Here is a 23,335-nt window from a genome sequence, read left to right on the forward strand (position 1 = left end):
GGGGATCTTCCCTACCCAGGGATCGAATCCAGGTCTCCCGCATTGCAGGCAGATGCTTTAACCTCTGCACCACCAGGGAAGCCCCATATTAGAGTACTATTAGTAAAATTAGTATTATTATTACATAATGTATCTTCTATATAATTTATGTACATTAAATATTATTACTTTCCTAATTCTCTTAGATCATTAAAGAAAAGACTAGGTCAGAAGTGGAGACAAGTTTAATTATGTGGAAGTATATTTTATAGTTTCACAATAAAAGAAAACACCATGTATGAGTTTGATTTGACAGAAATTTGATTACGGTGAGATTAGGAAACAGTATTAAATGTCTTTGAGAAGGATAAAATGATAAAATTTTAGGTACAAAGCAATGAAATAATTAGAAGCTGTAGTTAAGTATTTAGAAGGATTTCATTCTACTCTGATAAAAACTTGGATTCTTTTGAGAGGAATGTAATCCTCTTTATGGAGTTATTGAAAGCTTGCTTCACTTGCTTACTCATCAGCGTGTAAATGAAGGGGTTAAACAAAGGGGCTACAGCAGTGGTGGGCACTGAGACACCTTAATTTATGGCCACCTCTTCCTTTGCCGAGGGTTTGACATAGATGAAGATAAAGCTTCCATAGGTGATGGAAACTACAATCATGTGGGATGAGCAGGTAGAAAAGGCATTTTTCCTGTGTTGGACTGAGGGAAACCTCAGAATTGTCCTAATGATGTATGTGTAGGACAGAAATACAGATACTAGGGTGATAATGAGGGCAAATACAGCCACAAGGATAACTATTTGTTCTATTACCCACGTATCTGAGCACAAAATCTTTAGGAGGGGACCAGCATTGCAGCTAAAATGATCAATGACATTGGAAATATTCTAGCTGGAGCCTAAGGGGTAGGATGATCATCATCAAACCTGAAACCCAACAGCTGAGGACTAAGAAGGTCCAGACTCTATTGTTCATGCTGGTCGTGCAATGTGGGGGTTTACAGATGGCCACATAGTGGTCATGGTACATGGCTGCCAGCAGAAAAAATTCTGATGCTCCAAAGAGAATAACAAAAAAATATTTGACTTGCGCAAGTATCGTAGGTGATGGTATTGTCCCCAGTTGATATACTGTACAGAAACCTAGGAATACAGCCAGTGGTAAATGAAACTTCCAAGAAGGAAAAATTTCTGAGGAAGAGGTACATAGGAGTTTTAAGATGGGAGTCTACCAGTGTGAGGGTGATGATTGTCAAGTTCCCTGTTACACTCAAGAGGCAAGTGAGAAATAGAGAGATGGAAGCAGAATTTGCAGTTGTGGGTCATTTGTCAGTCCCAGAAGGATGAAAGTTGTTATTGCTGTGTGGTTTTTCACCACTGAGTTTTGAAATCTATCTAATTGACAAGGGAAAATCAGAGATTTTATGAGGAGGTTGGTATATGAATCCTGTACCAAAACACTCTGCAATTACAGCCAAACAAACCAGTCTACATTTACTTATCCCTTCACATCAGTCTACATTTCTTTATGCCTTCACATTGGTCTACATTTAGTTAGCCCTTCACATTATAATCAAGATCATCACTGTTCTGACAGTCTTTCTGAATTTACAAGCTTGAGAGAGGATTATTCCTTTAGGATTTATGTTATTATCAAACCAACTCTTTCTAAGATCATTGTTTGTCCCTTAAAATTTACAAATGTTTGTTAATTCATGACATGGACTAAATTTACAAAACAGTAGTGAAAAAAGATAATACTACTTCATGTGTATTTAACCTTTTTTTAAATCCAAGACAAACTTTGTATATGGGATGTATCCAGATGATGAAGATGAATTCTCTTCAACTGTTAATTTATAAGGATTCTTTAAAGGGTGAGATGCATCTCTCCTAGAAAACATAGAAGAATGATGACAAAATACAAGCCTGGATCCTGACATTTTCCACTGTCCATTTATTCTTTTCTACTTGTTTTCCTATTCTTAATTCAAAGTTGGTTTCAAGCACTACTGTTTTATCTATTGGAGAAGGAAATGGCAACCCACTTGAGCATTCTTGCCTGGAGAATCCCATGGACAGAGGAGCCTGGTGGGCTACTGTTCTTGGGGTTGCAAAGAGTCGGACACAACTGAGCACTCATTTTATCTATAGTGTGAAGTAAGATTGTGCTCTTTGCAGAACAAATATGCTCATGTGCATTCATGTTATTTTTCAGGTAACTGACTGTGGTTCCTGACACTTTGAAGTGACAACTTTTTTAGTATCATCAAAATTATTCTTCCATGCTGTGCCTGTTTTCATTATGGTTTCAATGCCTTTGAAAAGATATTAGTGTCTTATCTTCTCATCTCATCCCTGCTCAGTTTATCCTTTAAGCTTCTTCAACCTGACCTTCAATTCCAATGACCCCCTGATCTTCTAACACTATAAAATTTTATTACATTTGAAATCAATGGCACATTTTTGCAGCTATTTTACCTGGAATCAATATGTTCTTTAAATTAAATTTCAGTTATTTTTCACATCTAAAAGTACTAACCACTATATGATCATGGCAAGAAACTGGGGACCCAATTAGTCATTTTTCAAAGGGATCCTAAACCATCATTCTCATTTTTCTAATTTTGAATCTCTTTTTTTTAGTGTCTTACACAGTCTCTTCATTCTCTACTCGTCTATGAAATATCACTGTTTCCTAGTATTCTATCTTGAGAGCTCTTCCTTTTTGTCTTTTGTTTGGTATTCTTCTTTCTGCATATTCTCCAAGCACATTTCAGTTAGTAGAATTGATCTGTCTTTTATTTGGTGGATTACAAAGGCCAGGAGTTTTACAAATAAAAATCATTGTTAAGTGTATATCACCAGTTAGATGTTTCACAGACACCTCACAGACTATGAGGACGAAAGGCTCTCCCCTCTGGATCCAGAGGGACAACAGGGTCGGTGGCCCACTGGCAGGGATGTTGCAAGATATCACTATGCTGATGAAATTCTGGGTGTTCAAAGCTATGATTTTTCAGTAGTCACGTATGGATATGAGAGTTGGACATAAAAAAGGCTGAAAGCTGAAGAATTGATGCTTTTGAACTGTGATGTTGGAGAAGACTCTTGAGAATTCTTTGGACAGCAAGGAAGTCAAACTAGTCAATCCTAAAATAAATCAACACTGAATATTCACTGGATGCTGAAACTGAAGCTCCAATACTTTGGCCATCTAATGTGAAGAACCGACTCATTGGAAAAGACCTTGATGCTGGGAAAAATTGAAGGCAGGAGAAGGGGGTAACAGAGGGCAAGATGGTTGGATAGCATCACCGACTCAATGGATGTGAGCTTGAGCAAACTCTGAGATAGTGAAGGACAGGAGAGCCTGGCATGCTGCAGTTCATGGGGTCACAAAGAGGCGGATACAATTTAGTAACTGAACAGTAATCATTTGGTAGGTGGGTTATGCTTCCAATATTGGACATGACTTAGTGACTGGACAACAACAATGCCTTCTGCATATACAAAGATACACTAGTATCCATATGTATTTTTGCACTTATGACACACACAACTTTTTTGTAAATGTCTTGTTATTTCTAGGGTACATGGCTCCTCTGTGAATTTTTAATTTTTTAAATTGTAGCAAATCTCCAAAAGTGTTCCCACTATATTTATTGAAAAAAATATGCCTATAATTGTCCCATACAGTTCAAAGTCTTGTTCAGGAATCAACTGAACAATATTAGCAGTAAATTAGCACTGGATTGGTTTCTTTCACACTGATTCTCAATTAGAAGCCAAATATAGAATGGCCTTTCTATTACCCCTAGGTGGTGGGAGTATGGTTGAGTTTTTTAAGTACAGTAGAAATCTCAAGAGTTTGGAATCAGACACACTCAAAAAAGAACTCTGACTTATACAGAGATCCACAGCAACATTCAGTAAATTATAAACATCATAGTTATTATTAAGCTTTTACTCATACTGCAAAATAGTTTTCTGCTCCATTTCCACAGCTACTGATCTCATTCTTTCATGAACCAACTGTGACTAAATCACAGCTACACAGTTAATATTGCTTCTCTTATTAGAGAACAGAGAACAGGATGTTAATTCTGATTGTCTTCAGTTCAGTTCAGTCATTCAGTCATGTCCCACTCTTTGTCACCCCATGGACTACAGCCTGCCAGGCTTTCCTGTCCATCACCAACTCCCAGAGCTTGCTCAAATTTGCTGGATTCCGGTGGATCCAGGGAATTCGAAGCGGGGACAGCTTTGGCGTGAGAAAAACTTATTTGTTTATTAATATAAGATTAGATTAATAAACAACAGTGTAGTAGGAAGATTAAGTGGAGAGAAGAGGCTGATTAACTTGGGTTACGTGGAAAACCAATAAAGCTCCAGACAAGGAGCTTGCACCGTCTACGTTAGGCCACCGGTGCCCATTTGAATATCGGAGAGTGCCCCGCCTTGGGCTCTCTCTCTTATGGATCTTAGAAACCGGGACAAGTAAGTAGACGCAGTGAGCCTCCATGCCCCAGATGGGAATTCAGCCTGAAATTAGAGTAAAGAGGAGACACAGGGGAAACCAGTCCAGTGACTTGCCCTCCTTCTATTGTCCTTCAAGGCCTTTTACACTTTTGATTATACATAGAGATCAATGGGTAATACAAAATAATGTAGCGTTCACAGCCCAGACTCTTTCTGTATATCTTTTTGTATACAAAAGATCTCAGGTGATTTACATTATCTTCTGGCCAAGAGGCTTGTTAACACTTTTTGGCTCTCTTCCTTAATGAATGTTAATTTCATTTCCCCTAAGTGTTTTTCTTTAATCTGCATCTCCTTAAAGCGCTAAAGTTACATCTCTATAGAACAAAGGCACAGTGGGTTATAACAAAGAAGGTACTTAACTCAAAGATCTAATGTTGCTAATACCAGGTCTACTACTTGTTTTTCTATATACCAACTATATCTAAAAATAAAGGATATGAAAATTTGGCAGGAAGTATTGGCTCAACAAATGAAACCTTTAATCAGTCCTATTCTAATGTTTTTGACTCTTCGGAAGCCCCTACATTCCTAGGATGTTTTAAGCTTCCTGTGCCTCCTGCTGTCAGGAGGCCTCAAACAATCACATATGCAGCTGTACGAGTCCTGCAGGCAGGCTAGAAAGCCATCAGAGGGGTTTTTGGATTGAAATACTCTTTCAAATGCAGAAGACTAAAGCCCTGAATTGACTTTTTCCAGAGAATGTCAGAAGAGTGGAAAAGCAGGCAGATTCTTATTTTTTAGGGGGTGGATGCTCAGGAAATTCCAGGGGGAAAACCTGAGGTCTGATTAGCCTTGCCATCAGAGCTCTGCTGCATGACCTTGTCACGGGTGGAATTCCTCACGCTGGCTCCCGACACAAATTCATGTCCATTGAGTCAGTGATGTCATCCAACCATCTCATCTTCTGTCATCCCCTTCTCCTGCCTTCAGTCTCCCCCAACATCAGGGACTTTTCCAATGAGTCAGTTCTTCACACCAGGTAGCCAAAGTATTGGAGTTTCAGCTTCAGCATGCCTTCCAATGAATATTCAGGACTGATTTCCTTGAGGATTGACTGGTTTGATCTCCTTGCAGTCCAAGAAACTCTCAAGAGTCTTCTCCAACACCACAGTTCAAAAGCATCAATTCTTTGGTGTTCAGCTTTCTTTATAGTCTAACTCTCACATCCATACATGACTAATGGAAGAACTATGGTTTTAACTATCCGGACCTTTGTCAGCAACGTAATGTCTCTGCTTTTTGATATCCTGTAGGTTGGTCATAACTTTTCTTCCAAGGAGCAAGGTTTTGTTTTGTTTTTTGTTTTTGTTTTTTTTTTTTTAAATTTCATGGTTACAGTCACCATCTGCATTGATTTTGCAGCCCCGCAAAATAAAGTATCTCACTGTTTCCCCATCTATTTGCCATTAAGTGATGGAACCAGATGCCATGATCTTTCTTTTTAGAATGTTGAGTTTTAGGCAAGCGTTTTCACTGATTGTCTTAATGGCAAAATTTACCTACTTATTCGACCTATTCAGTTCAGTTCAGTCACTCAGTCATGTCCGACTCTTTGTGACCCCATGAATCGCAGCACGCCAGGCCTCCCTGTCCATCACCAACTCCCGGAGTTCACTCAGACTCACGTCCATCGAGTCCGTGATGCCACCCAGCCATCTCATTCTCTGTCGTTCCCTTCTCCTCCTGCCCCCAATCCTTTCCAGCATCAGAGTCTTTTCCAATGAGTCAACTCTTTGCATGAGGTGGCCAAAGTACTGGAGTTTCAGCTTTAGCATCATTCCTTCCAAAGAAATCCCAGGGCTGATCTTCAGAATGGACTGGTTGGATCTCCTTGCAGTCTAAGGGACTCTCAAGAGTCTTTTCCAACATCACAGTTCAAAAGCAACAATTCTTCGGCACTCAGCCTTCTTCACAGTCCAAATCTCACATCCATACATGACTACTGGAAAAACCATAGCCTTGACTAGAAGGACCTTAGTTGGCAAAGTAATGTCTCTGCTTTTGAACATGCTATCTAGGTTGGTCATAACTTTTCTTCCAAGGAGTAAGCGTCTTTTAATTTCATGGCTGCAGTCACCATCTTCAGTGATTTTGGAGCCCCAAACCTGTAGTTTGCTTTTTAATTTTTCTGGTTTTCTAAATGATCCTTTATCCAAACTTTATTTTTATTTATTTTTTTATAGATCCCCTTTTATTGCTAAATATCAATGATGTGTATCCAAACTTTAAATTTAACCAGCTTTTGTTCTATTTTTCCTCTTGAGAAACACAATATCACTTTTAAGTCATACTTTCCATCTTCATATTTTATTAAATAAGTGTAAATATATCTTCTCATTTTTCAGAAGACAAAAATCTTGTCATTCTCCTAATTTATACTGGTATTATCCTTTCAGAAACCTTCCCCAAAATGCAAGGGCAAAGGTGATATTTGTCTTAATGGCCTTTGTCCTCACAGCTGAAAGCCAGCTGAAAACCCTACTTCTCCCTGCCTGACTTCTCATGGTTTACTTGGCTGTGCATTGATGGTACTGTAAGGTAAGCCCTGACAGTTGACTTTTCTTTTCATAATGCAAGTGCCTGACTTATGCTTTGATAGTCAGGGCATCCACTTCAAAGTAGGCATCAATAAACACATTGCCAGCCACCAGACTAGGTAAAAATCCAGGCCAACACCACCCTCCACCCCTCCTGTCAGGCTCTTTTGTTTTAGAGAGCTTGAAAGTGAAGTGAAAGTGTTAGTCACTCAGTCTTGTCTAACTCTTTGTGACCCCATGGACTGTAGCCTGCCAGGCTCCTCTGTCCATAGGATTCTCCATAAAAGAATACAGGAGTGGGTAGCCATTGCCTTCTCCAGGGCATCTTCCCCATCCAGGGATTGAACCTGGGTCTCCTAGGTTGCAGGCAGATTCTTTACTGTCTGAATAACTAACTGATCATTCGGTTCTCTTGTTTTTTCTCTTCCCAGGCTTTAGAATGCCTCACTTGTGTCTTAAGTTCACCATCAAAGAGTGAGCCCTTGAGACTCTGCCTAGTCTCCTCTAACCCTTTTCCATTTCTCTTCCCATCACCTCAGTGTGTGGCCACAAATGTGCCGTATGCTTTCCAGGATCTGTAAGAAATATATTTTTAAAGTTTTCTGATATTTTGTTATGGCTAAAGGGAGTCTTGTAATCATAAGAGCCACAGGTCCAGTCTTATCTATAGGCTGAGACCTGTGCAGACCATGCCAGTACTCCTACACCCTGAAATTCTCCTGAACTTACTCTTATATAATGAAGCAACACCAAACTTTTCTGTCACCCCTGCCTCCCATTAAAGCACATCCACTTAATTCTATGTCAGGAGCTGCTTCCACCTGGCTATTGGGAAATCTGAGACAGCCTATTTTAAATGGAAATATTCCATCCAGTGTCTACTACCTGTCAAGTACAGAGCTAGGTTCTGTATTATAAAACTCATTCAACTTATACTAGAATTCTCACTGTAGCCATTAATTAATGTGCTACCCTCTTCTTCCATTGCAGAAGGCAATGGCAACCCACTTCAGTACTCTTGCCTGGAAAGTCCCATGGACGGAGGAGCCTGGTAGGCTGCAGTCCATGGAGTCACAAAGAGTCCGACACGACTGAGCGACTTCACTTTCACTTTTCATTTTCATGCATTGGAGAAGGAAATGGCAACCCAATCCAATGTTCTTGCCTGGAGAATCCCAGAGACGGCAGAGCCTGATGGGCTGCCGTCTATGGGGTGGCACAGAGTCGGACACGACTGAAGTGACTTAGCAGCTTCTTTCATAAAAAATTGCATTTAACTACATTATTTAACCAGAGAAGGCAATGGCATCCCACTCTGGTACTCTTGCCTGGAAAACCCCATGGATGGAGGAGCCTGGTAGGCTGCAGTCCACGGGGTCACTAACAGTCGGACACGACTGAGCGACTTCACTTTCACTTTTCATTTTCATGCATTGGAGAAGGAAATGGCAACCCACTCCAGTATTCTTGCCCGGAGAATCCCAGGGACAGGGCAGCCTGGTGGGCTGCCGTCTATGGGGTCACACAGAGTTGGGCATGACTGAAGCGACTTAGCAGCAGCACATTATTTAAGGTATGTCACTCCGAATAGGATTCATCAAGGAGGTTCACAGTATAGATTCTTCTTCTCAGAGAGACCTAAATGTTTTTAACCAGGTAGTGGAGTGGAGAGGTTAGGTGCCCATGAAAGAATAAAAATTACACTATTTTGGTATGATGATCAAGGGTTTTATATGCATATTAATGCTTAAAATATACCCAGGCAATTAAGGAAGTCTGTTGCCTTACTTGGACATCATTACTTACATCTATCTACACTTGCTTTCCAATTAGGCTGCCCCGATATCACATTCAATCACTTATATATATATATATATATGTGTGTGTGTGTGTGTGTGTGTGTGTGTGTGTATACACACACATTATATATATATACACATATATATTATATATATATTAATATTAAATACATATTATATACATGTATATATATAATGGTATACAATATTATACACATATAATATTGTATACATATACAATGTATATATAATATATTAATATATAGTAATATTTAATAATATTATTAATATTAATATATAATGATATACTGTGATATGATACATAATATAATATATGTGTATATGTATATATGTACACTTGCCTTCCAATCAGGCTGTCCCAATATAACATGCAATCACTTATTTTATATATATATATACACATATATATGTGTGTATATATATGTATGTCTGTATATATATATGTATATATACACATTATAATTTCAGATACACATGAAAGAGACAAGGTAGCTTCTTCCCCTGTATTATGAGTTTTATTTTGTTAATATTATCTGTGACAATTATGTATATTCTTCAGCAAGAAGAAAAAACTCTATTTCTGTTCAGGGAACAATCAGTTCAGTTCAGTCTCTCAGTCATGTCTGACTCTTTGTCACCCCATGAATCACAGCATTCCAGGCCTCCTTGTCCATCACCATCTCCCAGAGTTCACTCAGACTCACACCCATCGAGTCTGTGATACCATCCAGCATTCTCATCCTCGGTCATCCCTTTCTCCTCCTGCCCCCAATCCCTCCCAGCATCAGAGTCTTTTCCAATGAGTCAACTCTTCGCATGAGGTGGCCAAAGTACTGGAATTTCAGCTTTAGCATCTTTCCTTCCAAAGAAATCCCGGGGCTGATCTCCTTCAGAATGGACTGGTTGGGTCTCCTTGCAGTCCAAGGGACTCTCAAGAGTCTTCTCCAACACCACAGTTCAAAAGCATCAGTTCTTCGGTGCTCAGCCTTCTTCACAGTCCAACTCACATCCATACATGACCACTGGAAAAACTATAGCCTTGACTAGACGGACCTTAGTCGGCAAAGTAATATCTCTGCTTTTGAATATGCTATCTAGGTTGCTCATAACTTTTCTTCCAAGGAGTAAGCGTCTTTTAATTTCATGGCTGCAGTCACCATCTGCAGTGATTTTGGAGCCCCCCAAAATAAAGTCTGACACTGTTTCCACTGTTTCCCCATCGATTTGCCATGAAGTGATGGGACTGGATGCCATGATCTTCATTTTCTGAATGCTGAGCTTTAAGCCAACTTTTTTGCTCTCCTCTTTCACTTTCATCAAGAAGATTTTTAGTTCCTCTTCACTTTCTGCCAGAAGGGTGGTGTCATCTGCATATCTGAGGTTATTGATATTTCTCCCAGCAATCTTGATTCCAGCTTGTGTTTCTTCCAGTCCAGCATTTCTCATGATGTACTCTGCATATAAGTTAAATAAGCAGGGTGACAATATACAGCCTTGATGTACTCCTTTTCCTATTTGGAACCAGTCTGTTGTTCCATGTCCAGTTTTCACTGTTGCTTCCTGACCTGCATACAGATTTCTCAAGAGGCAGGTCAATAACGGGTATTAATTATTTACAATGACAGTTAGGAAAATATGTCCCATCTGAAAAGTCTCTGGGTTCCTGCTGTTTCTCCATCATTGAATTAAATAGTATGTCCCTGGAGACATCAATTAGTTATATCTACAATTTTTCACTCCATTGGTTTTAAAATATTTCCTGCAAATGACATGAACCTCTCAGAAAAGACTAAGTCTTCTCTTCCTTTGGACATGTGCCTTATAAAATTTCTTGAGGTACATATGGCAAGGCCAACCTTGCTTTAAATGAATCATCACAGGAAAAGACATTCATGCAGAGAAACTAATGAAAAATTCTAAAAAGTAAAAGTGCAGATCTGGCTCAACTAAGATGAAGACACTAACAAACTAATGGCAAACATCATTTAGTGCCACCCTAGCTCTTAAATTCTCAAGATTTTTCTATACATCAATAAGTAATGGAAACTGTTTCCTTTGGTGACTCTTTCACCCTCCAAAGGAGTGGTCTCTTTGCGAGCCTCTCATACCAATCAATAGCTTATACAAGGAGAGTAAAAGAATATTCTTTGTTTTCAAACTGTGAAATTTTTCCTATCTCTTCAATCCTTGTTTTTGCTGTGTAAGTCCTATTTTGCCTTTGTTAGGTAAGATCAATTTATTCACAGTTTCTCTTTTAAGCGAATAAAACAGTATACTAATAGTCCACAATGCCTTATTCTTTGACTTGTCCTTGACTGTGGTTTCTCTAATAATTTATTTTGTCTTAACTACTTCAAGACTGCAAAAAGGCTATAATAAGTAGAATAAGCTGTGAAGTAACTAAAATCTGTTATCCCTGAAGTCATCTTTTTCTCATACTTCTCCTTCTGAATGCACATCACCCCAAAATTGTTAGTGAAATACTTTCCTCAACCTTGCTTTATCCTCTGCAGTGCCTCATAAACAGCAAAAAGTGTATCTCTCTGCTGAGTCATCAAATTACTGTCTGTTGAGTAAGTTAGATATTAAGGGCTTCCCAGGTGGCTCCAGTGGTAAAAAACCTGCCTGACAGTTCAGAAGATATAAGAGACTAGGGTTCGATCCCTAGGTTGGAAAGATCCCCTGTAGAAGGGCCTGGCAACCCGCTGCAGTATTCTTGCCTGGAAACTCTCCAAGAACAGAGGAGCCTGGCAGACTACAGTCCATAGGGTCGCCTAGAGTCTGACACAAGTGAAGCAACTAAGCATGCACAAAATAGATGTTGAGGAAAAATTAAAATATTTTTGCTTAAATTTTTCATTATAAAATACAATCTAGAATTTAGATTTATAATTTAGAAAATGTTGATATTTTAAGCAGTGTAATAGTCTTTTGGGGTATAAATTCCAGGGATTTGAAAGGTATGTTTCTGTATATTCTTGAATTAAACTGCATAGGTGCCAACTTATCAGTGTAAAAATATAGCCCTGGTTATGACCTGACTTTTACAAAGGACTATTGGATATTTCATAGTATGTCTGCTGCAAGTTTCCATATTACAAACTGAAACAAGTTTAAGCACATCATACAAGAAAATAACAACACATATTTCTTACTCTTATCTCTCAAAAGAGAAAGTAGTTCTCCTAGCTCCCTTATGGTACTTATTCATTTGACAATTTTTCCTGGCTTCAGCTGGCAGCTCCCTACTCTGTTTGCCTGTGTGTGATAAGGGAAATGCCCCTCTGCACTGGTCTCACAGGATCTTCACCCCACATTTTCTCTCTGGTCATCTTTGGAGGGTCTTCAATATTGCATCTTCCATCTTCATATCAGATAGAGACTTTCATTAGAGACTCTCTTATTTTAAACTTTGGAAACACTTTCCTTTGGGCTCTGTCATGAGGCAAGGAGGACCAGAAGTAAGGGAGGAGAACAAAAGGAATTTCTTTGGGATGTGGAAGAGCTATGACGGTTTTAAGCAGGGAGCTGCCTTTCCTAGTCCAACATTAAGGATATTTACAGTCTTCTGCTCAATCTTCTGGAGGTTCCTTGGGATCATCTGAATGAATAAAGTAAATAATCCTCAGTAACCTAGGTTCTGACATCACTAACGAACCTTTTGCTTAATGTACTTTGGCAAAGTAAGAAAACCAGGCGACAGCAGGGACACTGTCTTTTGAGAGGGTAGATGGAACAATAGCATCAAACAGAGGACAGGTTCCCATTTTACTAATAGAAAAACAAACAGACAAACAGATTTAATCCCCTACTACATTTCCTAAAAATATGAGGTTTTAATAATTAATCTATTTTGCTTTCATTTGGGATTTTCCATAACATTTTATGAACTTTTTGATCAATCTAATCTAATCTAGTTTTATTTATTATTAGGATTTATGTTATTGGAGACTATATTATAGGATTTGGCTATTATCATGTCAAGAACTATTCAAATTTTGGGTCTAGGACATAGAAGAGGTTAAAAGAGTGCATTTGATTAAACTTAATAAAAATCATGATTTTATATGTAGAACTTCATATAAGAATGAATCATACTGAGAAAGTACTATTATGTAACTACACACAGATTTAGTCCTAGGTATTTTATTATTCTATTTTTATCCCCTTTACTATTCTTTTTTTTTGTTAATGTATATATGTGATATAGCTAACCAGTATTTTTGCAATTAGTAAAGGCCATGATCTTAATAAATATATCTTATAACAAGTTATATTTTTGCTCTAAGATTCTTCAAAAACATGTAACCACATTAGGAATAAATTATAGTTTCTTTGTATGGATTTGCCAATGGAATTTACCCTACCATAGAGTTGTATTATTGAACAGCTTTAAAGAAAAACTTTTTTTTTTTTTATGAAATCTATCATGCATGAAAAACAGTGTACAGTCATAGAGGTATCCACTCTACACGTTAAGAAACAGAACATCCCCTGTACCTTAGAAACCTCCTGTTTGTCCTCTGTAATCACATCCTTCTCAACTGCTGTGTGTTGAATTAATTGACCACTTAGTTACTGTTTGCACTCTTCAACCTGCTCTGTGCTGGAGTAGGCTGACCCATGAGGACTAGGCACAAGCTCCTTTTTCCAGTGGACTTGACTTTGTTTAACCATTGAGAGCCCCTTGTAATATCATTGTCAAGTCTTACATCAAGATTATACTGCTTTCATTTTTTGAAATTTGTACATAATCTTTTAGTTATGCCTGGAAAGTTCTGTGTAGAACTGGTATTATTATTATTTTTTGTATGCATTTGCTAAATACTTTGTAGAAACCATTAGATTCTGGATTTTTTAATGAGTTGTAATAACTATACAAGTATTCAAATTTTATATTTTTTCTGTACCAGTTATATTTTATAGAACAATACTATTTACAAACTTATTGGAAAAATTATAATTATCCCACTTTCATGTCTATATTTATGTGCAGTGATGTGCTATTTCTCAATACAATGCTTGGATTTCTCTTTTTTTTCCTAAACACTCAAAAATGATTTAATTATCTCAGTAGTCCACTTATTTTCTTTTGCCTTGCTGTCCTTCATTTTCTGCTTAGTCTCTATTTTCTTTTTCTATAATTTCTGCTTTATTCTTTACTACTTTTTTCTTTGAAGTTTAGTTAAGTTTAATGTCTTGCCTATTTCCTTTGCATTAATGCTGAGATAATTGGTTTCAAGATTGTATTAATTTTTTTTTTCAAATGGAATTTGGACTCCACCTATGCTGCTAGTCACCACTTTTTCTGTATCTTACAAATATGATACTCTGTAACTTTATATGACAGAGGAGCCTGGCAGGCTAGACGATGGTGTCTGTAAAAAGTTGGACAGAAATCACTTCCTTTGTCTTTCTAGTTCTTCCATTGTTTGTTGTTGTTTAGTCACTAAGTGGTGTCCAACTCTTTTTGACTCGATGGACTGTAGCCCGTCAGATTCCTCTGTCCATAGGATTTCCCAGGCAAGAATACTGGAGTGGGTCTCCATTTCCCTCTCCAGGGAATTGTCCAGACCCAGGGATCAAACGTGTGTCTCTTGAGTCTCCTGTATTGGCAGGTGGATTCTTTATCACTGTGCCACCTGGAAAGCCCATGGGATGTGCATAGGTTGCTAATGCTGGCAGTTTCAGACTTGCATGTGGAAAGGATGGTTTGTAAGAGCAGTCTCCATATCTGGTGTCATCACTAGGATAATTATCTCAGGTAATTTTCATAGCGAAGATGGTGCTTTTCTTGTTTTCATGTTTCTCTAATTAACATTGTTTGACACATAAATTTTGATATTTGCTTGTATATCAGATATTCCTATATTCCATAAATTTATTCCAAGTTCTTTTAAAGAAAAAATTAAGGCAGTGGATATATATATATATATATTCTTATATATTCACATAAATAAAAACATACACAAGTAAATATATATACAATGTAAGTACATGTGTATGTTGTTGTTTAGTTGCTAAGTCGTATTTAACTCTTTGTGACTCCATGAACACACCATGAAGCCCACCAGGCTTCCCTGTCCTGTGCTGTCTCACCAAGTTTATTCAAACTCATGTCACTGAGACAGAGATGCCATTCAAGCATCTCATCCTCCGTCGCCCCCTTCACCTCTTGCCCTCAATTTTCCCCAGCATCAGGGTCTTTTCCAAAGAGTTGGCTCTTTGTATCAGGAGGTTAAATTATTGGAGCTTCAGCTTTAGCACCAGTCTTTTCAATGAATATTCAGGGTTGATTTCCTTTACGATTAACTGGTTTGATCTCCTTGCTTTCCAAAGGACTCTCAAGAGTCTTCTCCAGCACCACAGTTCAAAAGCATATATTCTTTGGCACTCAGCCTTCATTATCGTCCAGCTCTCACATCCAAACATGACTGCTGGAAAAATCACAGTTTTGACTGTACAGACCTTTGTTGGCAAACTGATATCTCTGCTTTTTAATACACTGTCTAGGTTTGTCACAGATTTCCTTCCAAGGAGTAAGCATCATTTCATTTTGTGGCCTCAGTCATCATCCACATTGTGTAGGTACATGATTTTATACATTTATATGATTTAATATACTTAAATGATTCTTTTATACATTTATAGCTAAAAAAACTAGTGCCATATGCTGTTTGAATAAATTAGGCTGTGATAAATATCATCACAATGAATATTATTGGAAGTACCTACATTAATAGAAGACTAGCTTCAGCCATTTCCTTACATTATATCATAGGGAAATGCTATGGATCATTCCATAATGATTTTGTGCTTATATATATATAGAGAGAATTGTATTTTAAGAGCAAAACCAATACAGTATTATAAAGTAAAATAAAGTAAAAATAAAAATTAAAAAAAAAGAATATTGTATCCAAAACACCATAAACAATTATATTTCTGAGAATCAACAAAAGAAGACAGAAGAGATAAAACAATTATTTATTGTTTCTCTGGTAAAAGTTGTTGTGTGTTTCAGTTATAAATTTTCATGAAATCAATGGTTTGGAGGACAGTATCATTCTCATAATATCCTTAAATGCTTGTTTCACCTGCTGGTTCCATAAGGTATAAATAAATGGGTTCAGCATAGGAGCCAAGGAGGCATCAAGTATAGCAACCCCCTTTGTCAAAGCAATCCTTTCCTTCGCTGAGGTTTTCACATACGTGAAGATGCAGCTTCCATAGAGGGATTGAGACAACATCATATTGGAGAAGCAGACTGAAAAAGCCTTTTTCATTTGTTGAGCAGAGATTCTCAGAATTGATCTGAGGATATAGAAGTAGGAGAGGACGCTCAAGGTGGACATGAGCGTCAGCACAGCTAAAACAAAACTCAAGAGCTCTAGTGTGCTGGTGTCTGTGAAGGAGAGTTCCAATAAAGGAAAGGAATCACATGTGAAGTGGTAAATGACATTAGAGTCACAGAAATCCAGCTGCAGCCCCAAGGTCAGTGGTGGAAAGATCACTAAGAATCCAGCCAGCTAAAAGCCGCCTACAAGCTGGTAGCAGATCTTGTTACTCATGATGGTTGTATAATGCAGAGGTTTGCAGATAGTCATGTAACTATCATAGGACATAGATGCCAGGAGAAAAAACTCTTGAACTGAATAGAATCAAGAAAAATAGCTGAGCTACACAAGTGTTATAGGAGATAGATTTGTCTCCAGTTAGAATGCTCATCAAAAATCCAGGGATACAGACAGAAGTAAATGATATTTCTAAGAAGGAGAAATTCTTGAGGAAAAAATACATGGGAGTCTTCAGATGGGAATCCAGCAGTGTAAGAATGATGATAGTCAGATTTCCACAAACACTCAGCACATATGTGAGAAATGAAGAAAATCACAGCTTGTATTTCTATATTATCAGTCAGACCCAGTAGGATTAAATCTGTCACTGATGATCTGTCTCTCACTTCTGGCTGTTGATTTTTGGCAAATCTTGTGGCATAATCAAGACAGACAACAGTAAATGGGTTAGACAAGCATAAATATTAACATCTTCTTTTTAAAGTAATAATTGTGTCTTCACCAAAATTATGTACATTCTTCATTTCTTCCAGTTTCATTATTCATCTTAGATTTGTGTCTTTTGTTTAATATAAGTCTTATTACTCTGCATAATGTCCTTTGATTTCTTGCTACATGTTCACTCTGCTTTCATTTACCATAATTGCTACTTGGGAAATCTAGTGATTGAACATGAGCTCTTCTCATGCTTCACAGTTGAGCTAACATGGAGAGAACCTTACTCTTTTGTTATTCAAGCTTTTTAGGATAAAAAGTACTAACTGATGATGGCAATAATTGGTCAACCCAAATCTAATTAATATAGGTCAGTGACATTCTGATTGCTCTCTGAGAAAATAGCCAATCATACACTTACTTGTTCATATATTTCCCATTTCTTCTAAAAATTAGAGTATAAGTCATTCTAATGCTGTATTTAGAACATTTATGTATATTAAAATGATTTATATAAATAACATAAAATATTTTGTAACCAAAAACTTATATCATTTTCACATATATTAATGAGGCCTCTGAACACCCAAATTTCTTTTTGCATTACTCAACATGAAAATTTAAGTTCATGTTTTTACTTATTGGTTCCAGGCATATGTGTAAGTCACTTCAATAGTGTCTGACTCTTCACAACCCTATGGACTGTAGGCCACCTGGCTCCTCTATCCGTGGGATTATCCAGATAAGAATACTGGAGTGAGTTGCCATGCTCTCCTCCAGGGTATCTTCACAACCCAGGGATCAAACCCTCGTCTCCTGCGACTCCTGCATTGCAGGTGGATACTTCACTGCTGAGCCACCGGGGAAGCCCTCATGGTTTCATAATGCCTAATAATTCCTTTTGAAAATCTACCAAATAATGGTATCAAGCAACATGTTCACAAAATATGCTAATGATCTCTAAGAATGATTCACAAGTGAATTTAGATGAGAAATGCACAAATACTTTACAAGTATCTAAGCGACTTAGCAGCAGCAGCAGCAGACCTATTGTGGACACCAACACCAAGAGTATCCACATGTCCTTCTAAAGTATAAGTGTAATTTAAGGAAAGCAACCTATGCTGCACATATTTCTGCTAATTGCCATTGAAAGTGCTAAAATCTAGAAATCATCATTTAAACTTCTCAACTATTTAGATTGTTGACTTTAACTTTAATATTAATATGCATATATATTTATGTGTATTCTTATGTATTCATATATATGAGAGATATAGGCATCAGAGAATCAATGCTATATAACATATAAAAGCTGAAAACATATGAAAATAAATTGTGAATACTTACATAAAATTGATCATAAATCACCATTTAAGGTTCTCAACTATTTAATTATCAATATGCTATTACATTAATATGTATGTATATTTATGTGTATACATATATATTCATGTGTATGAGAGACAGGCAGCAATCAATGTTATATAAGATATAAAAGCTGAGCATCCTATGAAAATAAGTTGAGAATATTTATTGTCAAGTGCTTGATGGTTAGATTAATTATTTAAAGTGATATATTTGATTCTCTTAAATCAGAAATGATCAATCATAGATATATTTCCTTCCCTCCAACAGAGCTATAAATCCCTCATAAATACCTTTTTATCCCATCTCCAAATACCTAATGAGATATTTTCCACATATCTTTTCCCAACATTGTCCAAAAACCTGGAATCTTGAAATATTTTACCTGTCATATTGACATAAATCTCTAAATGAAAGTTTACTGCTATTAATGCTGCAAATTTGAGAATATTTCTTTAATAGGCTTCTCTGATATTTTGAGGTAGGTGGGCATATCCATTTATTTTCCTTTGAAAAGGAGTCAACTTAGCACCTTTAATGTGCTTTGCTACATATAACTTCATAAATATTCCTTGAGACAAATTTTTAATGACTTTTGGGGTAAACAGCAATAGGGCACTAATGAATAATGTACAAGATCTGCTTTGGCAATCATGTTTTAATTGGTTGATCACGGGACCTATGGCGCAAGGGAAGTTTGAGGAATTCATGCAGCTGGATGTTAGCCAATATTGGAGGAGAACTGAGGCTAAGCAAACCAACACGCTCTGATTTTTATTTTTATATGATCTAAGCATGATTCTTAAATGGTGTGCAGAAATCTGTTTAATGTGAAAAATAAGGTACAGAACGATTAAAGAAAAACAACAGGTTCCATGGGCTGTGGAACGTTAAAATTACGAGGACTTTTTAAGATAGAGCATTGAGCAAATATTTCTTTAGAATGAATTTGTCTTTCAATACTTGAGCAAAGTCACTAAAATTAGAAGCACATCAGATTTCACTTTTACATTTGCTTATTTCTTCTGACTTCTGAGTATGAAATCCAAGACACATTTATATAAAGAATATATATGTAATGTATATCAAAACTATTCTTTATGGGTTCACAAAGAGTTGGACAGTATTGAGTGACTAAGCACACACATACATAACTATTCTTTCCAGGTGAGCACATTAAGTGCAGTTTATCCCACTGTGACCAAATTCAGTGTTATCACACACACACAGTGAGCTATCTGAAGAATGGCCACCTAATGTCAACAGTAGAAATAATATCTGGGCTGTGGGATTTTGGATCATTTTAATTGTGTGGTTTTGTGTGCTTTTTTTCTATCAATATAGAACTATCAATCCCCCCCCAAAAAAGAAATATGCATTAATGTAATATCTTCTTAATGAACATATAAGTAAAATCTATTCAATAACTTTTTTTACAATCAATAATAACATTTTAGTACTAGAAGTCTAATCAATGTTATTAAAATACATCACAATGACAATGTCAAATATAACATGAATAAAAACATCACAACGTGTATCTTTATCTTTCCACTTCAAAGAACTTGTTTTGCCGTCATGTGATCTTACTTTTAAGAAAATCTACTTGAAGTTTATATTTATTTTGAAATATTTACCTTCACTGGTAAGTGTTCTTAACAAATTATAATACACATTGTTGATACATCTTTTAACACATTCTAATTTTGGAAAATTTCCCTTGACACTTAGTAATATATTATTAGTTCCCTTGTCACAAAGTAATATTTAAGCATTCAAAGTGAGCATATGCATTTATAATAGTTACATAGTTGAATACCATTTTGATGTTCAGTTGCTCAGTTTTGTTGGTCTATGTGACCCCAGTGACTGCAGCATGCCAGGTTTCCTTGTCCTTCACCATCTCCTGGAGCTTGCTCAAGCTCCATAATCAACCAAATTATTACTTTGGGGTATTATGAATGATCAAAAATTTCTAAAATTAAATCATGTATTAGAATAAGTCACACACATACATTTTTATATAATTGTTCTATTTCATTTTGAATGTAGATTCTACAAATGAAATTACTTTTCCTTCTTAAAATTTTCATACATATTCCTATACAATTGTTTGTATTTATCTCATATGTTTATAAGAATGGCTATTTTACCATAAGCTCAGTGCTACAGGATAGTTTAAACTAATATCAATGTTGTAAAGAAAAAAATGTCTGGGTGTTTGTTTCTGAATGGATATTCTATTTTGGTAATATATTATTGATTTCATAATTTTAATTAAGGTCATTTACCCTTCAGTGTGATGTTTACCAAGTCATGTCTTCATGATGAAATTTGAATATGAGATATAAAGCCCCATGTACTTGGTAGAAGTGGCTTATTCATACTGATAGGGCTCATTATTGTAAAATAGAATTTTATGGTAATATGAAAATCTGAAAAATTGGTAAAAAGAGGTACACAAAAAAGAGAAATATCACAAACATTTAGTTCTAAGGGGTAAACTGAGAAATAAAGCACTAAATAAGGGAAGAGAGAAGAAATAAATGTAGTTCTTCAATAAAAATCAAGACATTGAGAAGTTGGATAAATTTGTGCCCATCACTGATTAGTCAGAGCTGGTTTTTAGGGGAAGAGGAACCTCATCATGTATCTGCTTGTCTGGTTTAAAGCAAACCATAGCAGCAAAAATACAAGAAAAAAGCAATGATATTCATTTTATATACCAATCTGTTTTCTAACGTACTGTTTCATTAGTATATACTTGCTAAGAATGTGTTTACCTCTACATGAAAATTTAAGCACTGAAAACTTTTTTTAAAAAATCAAATTATTTTTATTTATTTTTGACTGTGCTGGGTCTTTGTTGCTGACTGTGGGCTTTTCTCTAGTTGGGGCAAGCAGGGAATACTCTTTGTTGCAGTGTCCCGGCTTCTTACTGCAGTGTTTTCTCTTGTTGCAGAGCATGGGCCTTAGGCGTGGGAGTTTCAGTAGTTACTGCCCCCCCGGGCTCAGTAGTTGTGGCACAGGCGCTTAGTGGCCCCAGGGCAAGTGGGATCTTCCTGAACCAGGGATCAAACCTGTGTCCTCTGCATTGACAGGTGGATTTTTAAACAATGGAACACGAGGGAAGTCCCTGAAACCTTTTTAAAGGCGATTCTTTCACAATGGGTTTTACTACATGATCTTTTGACTCTGATTATTACGATTGCAAGTCTGATGAAGCATGACACTTGGACAAGGCAAAGGGCCAATTCTTTCCTTTCATAAATCTATCTGGTCTATGCTATCCTTTTAAGGTGGCTCAGACAGTAAAACATCTGTCTACAATGTGGGAGACCTGGGTTCGATCCCTGGTTAGGGAAGTACCCTGGAGAAGGCAATGGCAACCTACTCCAGTATTCTTGCCTAGAAAATCCCATGGACGGAGGAGCCTGATGTCCATGGGTTCGCAAAGAGTCGAACATGACTGAGCAACTTCACAACAATCCTTTTAAGAGTATCTGTAAGTGGCTATTACCTTAGGAAGTGCTTCTATCTCTGGAAGTAGACATGTTTTCCATACAACCAAACTGGCAAAATGAAGTTGGCTGAAATAAAATCGAGTGGTTACTCCAAAACTACTTCTCATTGTCAAGCAGGATTTTCTGCCATCTCCACCTACGTCTCAGTTGACAATGTGACCCAGACTATGTGACTGAAATTAATCACTATAACAATAATAATAATAAATGTTAACATTATTGCACCATTACTCAATTACTAGCAGTTTTAGATGCTTAAACTATATGTAACATAACAAATCTATGATTAAACAGAATTACTGACTTTCCTTTGCATGTGAAAATTTTGCAACCAAGAGAATTCAAGCTACAAACGACAAAACTAGAGGCAAATCTAGACAACTTAATTCTAGCATATATATATATATATATATATATATATATATATATATATATGCAGCATCCTATGGCTATGAAACATAGTTCATGGTCAGGGATCAAAGAGATGATTCTTTAATTGACATCTACTCAGAGGGGTATCAATAAGCTTCTTCCAACTGATACTTCTATTGAACTGAGTGTCAGGGAGTCTTGCTTTTTATCATGAAGTGAAAAGGATGAACTGAAGTCTACAAGGAACTGTACTATCTCTTATGTGATGAAGAACAATTTATTCTGGAAGAAGGAAACAAAATTAAACCAAATGAAGATAGATTAAAATCTTTAACAGAGAAAAAGGGAAACATTTGAGAGAAATTATGAGCAATAAATAGTCATGGGATAAGCGAATCTATCTTTCCAGCTCCTGAGTTAAGCAGAATTTTCTGGGATCCTACAAATCTTCCTGAGTTTTTTGTTCTAGATCTTATTTCCCCCTTAACTTCATTTTACTTTTAATGTTTATTTGGCAAGCAATATAATCTCACATAATATATTGGTCAAATCTTATAAAAGTTTATTAGAGATACCAATAGAGAAAAAATACTATTAGCTAGTATTTGTATGTGCGAAGTAAGATTCTCATAATGGAAAATATTTCCAAGCCAAATACTGCCATCTCTGTATATAACTACCTTCTAAAAATCTGTTTACATGATATTGCAATTTCTTTAAGTATTAGCTCTATAAAAGTTCTGTATTCAAGAAATTTTTATTAAAGAAATAGTTTCTGCATTATTTTTCTTATCTAAATTCTCATACAATGAATTGCTAAAAACAAATATAAATGTAGAAAAGTATTTTTCCATTACTAATCTGTTGTCCTGATGACAAATACATAGAATATTTTAAAATTTTTATGTAGAATGTAAGTAAATTGTAACTTAAATTTCGTGCTCAAATTATTATTTTTCCACATTGCCTAACTCCTATATTACTTAGTTATTTGTACACCTTTATGACTGAGTTTCCTCTATCTCACTTGATGAAAATCATTAGAAGTATAGTATGTGTAAATATACAGAGAGAGACATATATATGATTATATACACATAGAACACATATATACGTATTTGCATGCTTCTAGAGACATGAGTAAGTACTTTTGAATTTAGACAT

General features: G+C 36.4%; 2 pseudogenes; both read right to left on the minus strand.

Annotated features, from left to right (window-relative positions):
* On the minus strand, positions 423 to 13,572 carry LOC106502105 (annotated as a pseudogene).
* On the minus strand, positions 15,930 to 17,375 carry LOC102178431 (annotated as a pseudogene).

The sequence above is a fragment of the Capra hircus genome, chromosome 5 (assembly GCF_001704415.2).
Source record: "Capra hircus breed San Clemente chromosome 5, ASM170441v1, whole genome shotgun sequence".
NCBI classification, from domain to species: Eukaryota; Metazoa; Chordata; class Mammalia; order Artiodactyla; family Bovidae; genus Capra; species Capra hircus.